Genomic DNA, 9,243 nt, shown 5'->3' with positions numbered 1-9,243 from the left:
GAAGAATTTAATCTTTCCGACAACATGGCCAAAATAAACACAAGTATTCAAACGCTGTTTTAAAGTATTTAAACATCCAGTCCGAGCGGCGAATTTGTGGTTGTCAGGATGGCCGAGTGGTCTAAGGCGCCAGACTCAAGGTGAAAACCTTCCTATGAAAAGGGCATTCTGGTCTCCGAATGGAGGCGTGGGTTCGAATCCCACTTCTGACAATGTCTTTTGAAGCCTTAAATCTGCTTGTTTCCTTTTAATCAACAAACACAAGGTGACCTACAAGCACTCAACCTGATATGACTTTCTGCAAATGTTTCACAACTAGTTCCACCCAAAAAACAACTTTTCCGATCTGTAGAGGACATGATTTCTAACCAGTTGCGCATCAGCCTAGCGCTTCAGCTCCATTACGTGTTCAGGCTTAGTTCTTTAGAATAACTCCAGCATGATGAAATCATTATTTAATCATCAAATGTCCCCAGTGTTTTAGTCAGCACTTCCCAGTTATCCTTCTTGGCCATTTACAGATGGTAAATGCTTAGCAATGACTATTTCATTTTTAACTCCTTTAGCAGTTATGACAACTTTTGAGAACATACAAGCTTAGTTTTTTCTGCATGTAATGCTAATTTAAGATGTCTTATATTGCACTGAACAGCATAAAGGATGGACAGGAAATTTACGGAGGGTGTCGATATATGTATTCTGAGATCAGCTTTGTCAAAGTCTAACCAAGTCAAGGAAAAGAGCTCTTTGTGTGTTAATAGATAAATGCCTGTTGGACATTTAAATATTAGTATTATTATTTTCGCATTAAAAAATTAAACAATTGAAGGCAAATTGTATCGGTTAATAAAACCAATAAAACAACTTGCAAATGCTCAAAGGTGTTATTTATGAATTGTTGAATATAAACTGAACACAAAAATGGCGCGATTATATAAAAAAAGATGAATTATGTCAAAGCCATAGTCAAATTTATTTATGTAGCACATTTAAAAACAAGATTTGAGCTGAGAGCTTCACAGTTACACCAACAACAATCATGAAACAATAAACAGAATAAAACCGTAATAAGGATGGCAGAGGCAGGTGATTCTCTGTCAGGCTAGGTACTACGTTTTCTTCAGCAACTCCTCTCTATTTTGGGGTTCCCCAGGGGTCAATATTGGAACCATTGCTATTTGCTTTGTACATGTCTAGTACATACAATCCCTGCAACTTCCCACCATTACAGCTGAGTCCGCTGTAATGATGGAAAGTTGGAGGGTCAGGGGTTAGGGGTTAGAACCAATAGCGTCAGGTGCTGATATCTGTGAGACAGCGCTTGGGGAAGTGGGGAGGGACTCATAGCAGCCCTCGCTGCTGTCTCTAGACAATTACTACAGAACGGTTGCTGCTTTCACGTGAAGCCGCTAAGGTTCCCAATAACTCAGAACAAAGGTGTCATTACACATCTGTGGCCTGTGGAAGGAGTCGACCTCCAGGTGGGAATGGAGTGTCAATGATCCACTTTGCAGCCCAGCATGATCCACTGAGGCATCCTTTAGACCCGAGTGTCAACATTAAACAAAACCTGAAGTCGGTGGCTGTTGTTTAGAACTGTTGGGTAGAAATGCAATCTCAGCTGTTTATACATCCCGTTGGTACTTTGACAAACAGTCGCCTAATTTTTAGAAATTAATCAATGTCAGATATCAGGGTAAATATACCTGATATATTTATTTAGAGGAAAATTTAGTTTATCTCATTTCTATTTATGTTCAAATGATTTAATTGAATTGGAACAGAAAATTTAATTTAATGTTTATCAAATACTTTTTTATGTGGTACTTTGAAGTTTGAAGTATTTCTTTTTCTATTATTATTATTTAATTTCGGAAATTTATTTATTTATTTGTTAAATGTGTTACATTTGTTAATTGTCTGAAATAAATAAGTTCCTTAAAAAAAGAGAGACCTTAAGGTTGTCCATTTTCTCCGTTTTCTAAGCCTGTCTGCGTTGACGATTATATAAAATGATAATTTTCGTTATTTCAATGTAGATATTGTAGTGTACGAGGTGTACTCGAATGCACCATCCAAGCACACCCCCTACGTAGCCTACTACGACTCGGCTGCGTAGATGGACTCAACACACAACGTACGGCAGACTGACGATCTACCCAGCCCTCGCCCGCTGGGAGCCTTCACTCTCCCAACAATGTTTAACAGGTTTATATCGCACGAAATAAGTTTGTATGATGTCCTTAGATATAAGCCACACCATATGTCACTTCGTCACTGCATTCAGGCCTCAAAAGACGCTCCTCCACAGTTATAGGCGGAGTTGTCAGGATGGCCGAGCGGTCTAAGGCGCCAGACTCAAGGTACAACCTTCCTGTGAAGCGGGATTTCTGGTCTCCGAATGGAGGCGTGGGTTCGAATCCCACTTCTGACAGCAAATTTTTTTTCTGTTTTGTTTGGTCAACGCGAACGTTTTCTTTGACACTGCGTATTTCGTTTTGTCGCAGTTCAGCCAAATCTTTGATTAGGCTTGAAAGAACTAAACCGATGGATCAATTTACATGAGAAAAATGTAAATCAACAAATTTAATGAACATAAGGTGATATTAAAAATAGCATTAAAACAAATATAAAAAAACATAAGATGTGTTTCAACACATTATTCTTCATATATTGTGTAATAAGTGTAAATATAAGTTTGAAAGAAAACAATAAAAGTAAGAGTTCCTAATTTCCCTCACCAAAGTGACATCAAAAAGACATAAGGAAAAATAGATACAAGTTAAAAATAGGTCTCGTAATTTCACACTTTTATACCAAAACAAAATATTTAGAGGAAATTTAAATACAGTGAACTACATGCAAATGCGAATATGTAATATATTGGCAATAACAATGAGAATATATCACAAACCATATTGATTGAGTCATATCTCATAAGTGCAAAATTAGAAATCTTCATGATATAACTAATAGTGCAACCAAGATTCCCTTAATAATGCAGAAGCTATTGTCACTGAAGACCATGTTTGTTGCTTTGCTGTTCCAACTCCTCATTGTTTAGTTTATGTGACTAAAGAGGCAAAAGCTTCCCCTGCTGGTCAAAGTGGAGAAAAAAGTGTTATTGTATTTTAGATCTATTGTAGTTTTTGCACATCATCGAGGGAGCAGTTTCAGTGGCTGTAGGCTTTTACAATCTATTATTATAATCATACCACTACTGAATATTTTAGCTGTATAAAGTCAACAACACTGCCATTGTTCAGTGTTAACCTTTTTATTGATAAAAAATAATGCCACACTTACAACATGGGATGGTTTACCAACCAGAGATTCTCTGGTGGGTTTGCTTTTGATTTCATAAAAGTTCAACGTGGAAGACAGATAAATTAGATTAGATTAGATGGACATGTAGTTTCTCTAGAATGAAAAACTGCTCGAAGTACCCCAAAGTATCCACTAGATGGAGACCTTTTATAAGCCCTGAGGGGAAGGCGTGCGCATAAGGAGATACATTTAGCTGCTGAAGAAATAAAGATCACTTGATATTGAAATTATGGAGTTTTGTGACTTTATTTATTACTCAGTTCTAAAAAATAATAATAATAATAAAAAAATGTTTCAGATCACATTAGAACCTCTGGTTACAAAACGGCCATTAAGTGTTGATCAATGGCTACTCATTTCCTCTATGTGTTACAGCAGATAAAATGCAGTACTCATTATTTCTTGCAGATGAGTAAAGCATATCATATTGAGTTTTTTTTAAATATATATACATGATATATATTTATATATGTATTTTTATTATATATATATATTCACCCTATTACCCCTTTAACCTATTTTCTATTTTCCCTTTAAGCCAAAGGCAAATTAGGTCTTTATATATATATATATATATATATATATATATATATATATATATATATATATATATATATATACAGTTATACTGAACAGCAAGGCCTCCATTGAAACATTATGTGATGAAGTTCTGCTGCCCCTTGTGGTTACAGTGGGGTCATCACACCTACAGCGCTTTTTCCCTTTAACCTAAAGGCAAAAGCTGTTGGGTTGTCATGTGAAAAGTATCATAATATGTGTGGATTACAATATAGCTAACACTTACTGCTACATCTAGAAACGTTTATTGTTGTGTAAATGTGCAATCGATTTTGCCAGACATCCCATAAAGTGTAACTCATTCATCCATCCATTTTCTACCACGTCTATCACCTGTGTGAAGTTTCCAGTCAGTGATGATTCCATTGGGTTTCCTGAAGTCCACAGCCAGTGCAGTTCATGTTAAGCTAGGAAAATGCAGAGCACCTCATGCTTCCCTCTGCAGACAAGCTGTGTGAAGATGCTGATTTTATTTTCCAGCAGGGCTTGGCACCTGCCCACACTGCCAAAGGTACCAAAAGCTGGTTCAATGAGCGGGGTGTTCATGTTCTCGATTGGCCAGCAACCTCCACTGACCTGAACCCCACAGGAAATCTGAGTTGTTGTCAGGAGGAAGATGAGAGACACCAGACCCAACAAGGCAGATGACCTACAGGCAGCTATCAAAGCAATCTGGGCTTCCATCACACCTACACAGTGCCACAGGCCGGTGGCCTCTATGCCACGGCATATTGATGCAGCAATTCATGCAAGAGGAGCCCAGCCAAGTACTGAGTGCCTAGAAATGGACATACTTTTTCAGAAGCCTGACATTTGTGCTTAAAAACTCCTTTTCTGATTGGTCTAATGTGATATTCTGATTTTCTGAGACTGAATTTTGGGTTTTCTTTACTTGTAAGCCATGATCATCAAAGTACAGGAAATCAAAGCCAGAAATATTTTACTCAATGTGTAATAAATTAAATCCCTTTCTAAAATGACTGGGAAAACATTTTACACTTTTACATAATACTGTAATTTTTTAGTCGTACCTTTATATTGTTATAATTTAATGGGATTCAAAGAGACCAAATTGGTGCTGTGGGTAAATAATGGAGATATATCTCCTGTTCTAATCTATACACTGCAAAAAAGAGGGGTTGTGGCATTTCTAAATAAAAAGTCAAAACAAATCAAGGCAAGATTCCTAAATGTATACTTTATCCTAATCATGGTATCAAAAAGCCAAAAAAAAAAGAGTAAATGCATATTGGGTTCTTAAAGATGCCTTGAGAGTTATGAACTGCCCATTAATGATACTATTGATTAATTGTATCGGGATATATAGACTAAACTGTGAGAAAGTGAAAATATTGCTAAGATCATTTCAGCAAATCAAAGTTGGTGTTTGTCTTGTAACTCAGTAAATTTCACGCGATCAAAGTGAAGCCAGCCTCCAGCTTACAGGACGATGCTTGATGAAGTTCAGGATTAATTTATGCTAAGACTTCTGGGCCTTGTTCGTATCAGACCCCGGTGTTTGCTCTGTTCCCATGAGCTTTGCTGGCTGAAGGGCGTTTACCCCACCACCCAGCCATCTCCAACAGACCAGTGGAGCTAGACAAACAAGACCTCGGGTTTGGTCAATTTGTCCGGACAAATGTGGGGATTTAGAGCCGCGGGAGGCTATAAGGGGCGAGTGCTAATTGTTTGTATGCCAAGGAGTTTCTTCTCAATCCCCTAGTCTCTCGAGTCGTGCTATTCAGCCCTGGCTTTGTCTGGAGTCTTGAACCTGACACGTCAAGTTGGGCAAAGTGGAACCCAGGCTTTTTCAAACCCTCAACTGACATTAAACTTCACTTTCTGGCATATTATTTTTTGCCATTATTTGGGAATCAAAATTGCCAGTAAAACAGTTTTTTTTTTCTTTTGGTCTAAAGATTTCCAACTCCCTGGTCGCTCTTTTTGTCTGATAGTAATTTTAGTTGAAGAAGAAGTAATAGGAACAGGGATGGGGAGTAGATGCAGGTGGACGGCTGCGCCTTCTCTCTCTCTCTCTTATGCGTCCACCACTCAGTCCACAATGAGCTGAGACCGCGCCGCTTCTCAACAAGAGGCTGAAACAATCTGGCAGAGTGGCTGGAGCCGGGCGCCGCCCCGGGGCCCTGCCCTCCGTGGTCCGGTAAGGCCCCTCTGTGCTCCCCTGGCATGCTGATCAGAGGATTAGGGCCCTCTGGCAACGTCAAGTCAAGAGCGCGCCGAAGAAAGAGAAAGGCATGCAGGCGGCATGAGCTCCATGCTGGTTTCACACGCACCCACATCCACTCAAGAAGGGGAACAGACCTGGAGCCTGAGGACCACACACCTGCTGCAGACCAGACCAGACGCAGCCTGCCAATGAAAAGGTTAAACTGGTCTGCCCTGCAAAGAGAAGCGCAAAATAATGTGTCTGTTGCACAGTAACCTCTAACCAAATAAAATGTATGAAAACATGATTATTGTTGAGTATTTCCTCTCACTTTTTTTTTTAAGTAAAGAAAAAAATTTTTTTTTCTTTAATTCAATTCAATTCAATTTTATTTATATAGCGCCAAATCATGAAACATGTAATCTCAAGGCACTTTACAAAATCAAGTTCAATCATATTATACAGATTGGGTCAAAAATGTCCTATATAAGGAAACCAGTTGATTGCATCAAAGTCCCGACAAGCAGCATTCACTCCTGGGGAACCGTAGAGCCACAGGGAGAGTCGTCTACATTGTACATGGCTTTGCTGCAATCCCTCATACTGAGCAAGCATGAAGCGACAGTGGGAAGAAAAACTCCCCATTAACGGGAAGGAAAACCTCCGGCAGAACCGGGCTCAGTATGAACGGTCATCTGCCTCGACCGACTGGGGTTACAGAAGACAGAGCAGAGACACAACAAGAGAGACAAAAAAGCACAGAAGCACACAGGACTCTAAAGTTACGTCGACAGAACTTCAGTTTAAAAATCCTGATCCATCTCTTTAGCCTCGTGGCCTGCCGCTGAATAGTTTTACTCTGCATTACTTTAAAATAAATTAAGAACGTTTTTAGAGCCGCAGCAGCTCCAGAGTCAACTCCTGAACACCTGAGACCATCGTTCTGTAACAGATTAGGGTCTCGTCTGCAGTAATGCGTGTGCTACTCCAGGTTGTTGTGGTAAAGAAAAAGCCAAGCCAAAATGTAAAGCTCTGAGTTTATTGGTATGTCTGCGTTCTGATCTTGGTGAGAGGTGGATCATCAGAAAAACAACAAGGTCCCAAATGCAAATGGTCGCTGGAATGAGCTCTCCCCGTAGGGTGGCTTGGTTCTGAGAAGCTAGTTTCTCCAGAGCCACTTCTCCGGTGCATCAAAAGTAAAATAAATAAATCAAAGGACCATTTTTAAATTAGAGCATAATGTCAAGTCAGTTAAACTTGTGGACTATGAATCTAGTCAGTAGTAGAGGGGGTTGTTAATCAGTGTTGGTTGTTGAAATGAACAACAGGAGATTACAGTAGCTGAAAGTCTACTGATGTGCAGCTGTTACCAGGTGGAGACAATTCATGAGGGAGCTGGGATTCAAAACGGGGGTTGCAGACTTTCTGCTGGATAGGTAAGTTAATTCAATATAACAGTGACGTTTCTTTTGCCGTTCTGTTAGAAACAGGGCAGTGTATTCCAGCAACCACTCCCAGCAGAGACGGCTAGTTTGTTTGTTAGCTAACGCTGGACGAGCCTTAATGCAACAGTTATCATTTGCTGTTGTTCTTCACTGAAGTCATACCAGCAGGCGACTGTAGGCTTCTTTCAGTCGTATTTTCGGAGAGATTTTTCCACGTGTTTCATAATTGTTTTTGACATTTGAACTTGTTCACATTGTCACATTTATGACACTCCATGGCTTCCGTAGAGGCGAGGCACCAGAGCGCGCTTCTCGGTCGTGTGTAATTCATTTAGTGCACCACTAGGTGGAAGTAAATCTTACACACCTGGGCTTTAAGGTAATTGATTGCACCATACATTTTTAGGGCCTTCACATCAATGGGACATATGCACATATACATATGCACATGGCAATTTTCAATTCAATTCAATTCAATTTTATTTATATAGCACCAATTCATGAAACATGTCATCTCAAGGCACTTTACAAAGTCAAAATCAATCATATTATACAGATTGGTCAAAAATTTCCTATATAAGGGAACCAGTTGATTGCTTCAAAGTCCTGACAAGCAGCATTCACTCCTGGAGAAGCTACAGGGAGAGTCGTCTGCATTGTACATGGCTTTGCAGCAATCCCTCATACTGAGCAAGCATGAAGCGACAGTGGAGAGGAAAACTCCTCTTTAACAGGAAGGAAAACCTCCAACAGAACCGGGCTCAGTATGAACGGTCATCTGCCTCGACCGACTGGGGTTACAGAAGACAGAGCAGAGACACAACAAGAGAGACAAAAAAGCACAAAAGCACACATTGATCCAGTAATTTGTTCTATATTAGATGGTAGTAGCGGATGATCTGTCTTCCCTGGATGATGTCACAGTTAACAGAACGCCAGACCAGGTGTACCTACTATGAAGATAAAAGAGAGAGAACAAAAAGTTAAAAGCTGAAATGACAACAGTCATTTCAATGTTATGCAATGCAAAACTGGAGAACAGTAGAACTCAGTAGAGTGAGAAAAATAGGCCATGGTGTCCTCCAGTAGCCTAAGCCTATAGCAGCATAACTTTTTTAAAAATTTTTCATATATATATATATATATATATATATATATATATATATATATATATATATAATGTACTTCACCAACTTAAGACTATTTTGTGTAGATCCGTCACATAAAATAAGATTAAAAAAGGTATGTAATGACATGTGTAAAAAGCAAAAAAAAAAGAAAAAAAAAAAGTTTTTACAAGTCTATCAAACATTTAACCGCATTTATCCCTCTGTGTTTACGTTCAACTATACAATTGTAAAGATAAATGCTGTTTTTATTTTGAGTGCCAGACGTGCAATATGAGGAGTGAGAACGGACACAACTGTCTGAACGCACCCCACCCACACACACACAATAGACTGTGCATGCTATTCTGTCACTGGACAAGGTACACTAGGACAGAAACTGCAAGCATAAAGCAGGTAGGAGAAGGCCCTGCTCCAGAAGTACTGTAAGTTTGGAGAAGTCAGTGGGAAACGTCCATGCCTAAGAACACAGTACCAATTATCAAGCATGGCATTGTCACAATGTTGGTCTAATAAAGACGGAGGACTGCATTCTATTTCCTTGGTTTGAGCTTATATCAACAGCTGTATGGCTGAATCTTGGACCCAATTAACATGA

General features: G+C 39.3%; 2 non-coding genes across 2 annotated transcripts; both read left to right on the top strand.

The window, feature by feature from the left end:
- Nucleotides 1-102: 102 nt before the first annotated feature.
- On the top strand, nt 103-212 carry trnal-caa. The gene is made up of 2 exons: nt 103-140; nt 167-212. It is a non-coding gene; the product is annotated as a tRNA-Leu (tRNA).
- Nucleotides 213-2,325: 2,113 nt separating this feature from the next.
- Nucleotides 2,326-2,434, top strand: trnal-caa. Its single transcript has 2 exons — nt 2,326-2,363; nt 2,389-2,434. It is a non-coding gene; the product is annotated as a tRNA-Leu (tRNA).
- The last annotated feature ends 6,809 nt before the right edge of the window (nt 2,435-9,243 follow it).

The sequence above is a fragment of the Fundulus heteroclitus genome, chromosome 7, assembly GCF_011125445.2.
Source record: "Fundulus heteroclitus isolate FHET01 chromosome 7, MU-UCD_Fhet_4.1, whole genome shotgun sequence".
In the NCBI taxonomy this organism is placed as follows: domain Eukaryota; kingdom Metazoa; phylum Chordata; class Actinopteri; order Cyprinodontiformes; family Fundulidae; genus Fundulus; species Fundulus heteroclitus.
The sequence above is the reverse complement of the archived record's forward strand: the minus strand, read 5'-3'. Positions and strand labels throughout refer to the sequence as shown.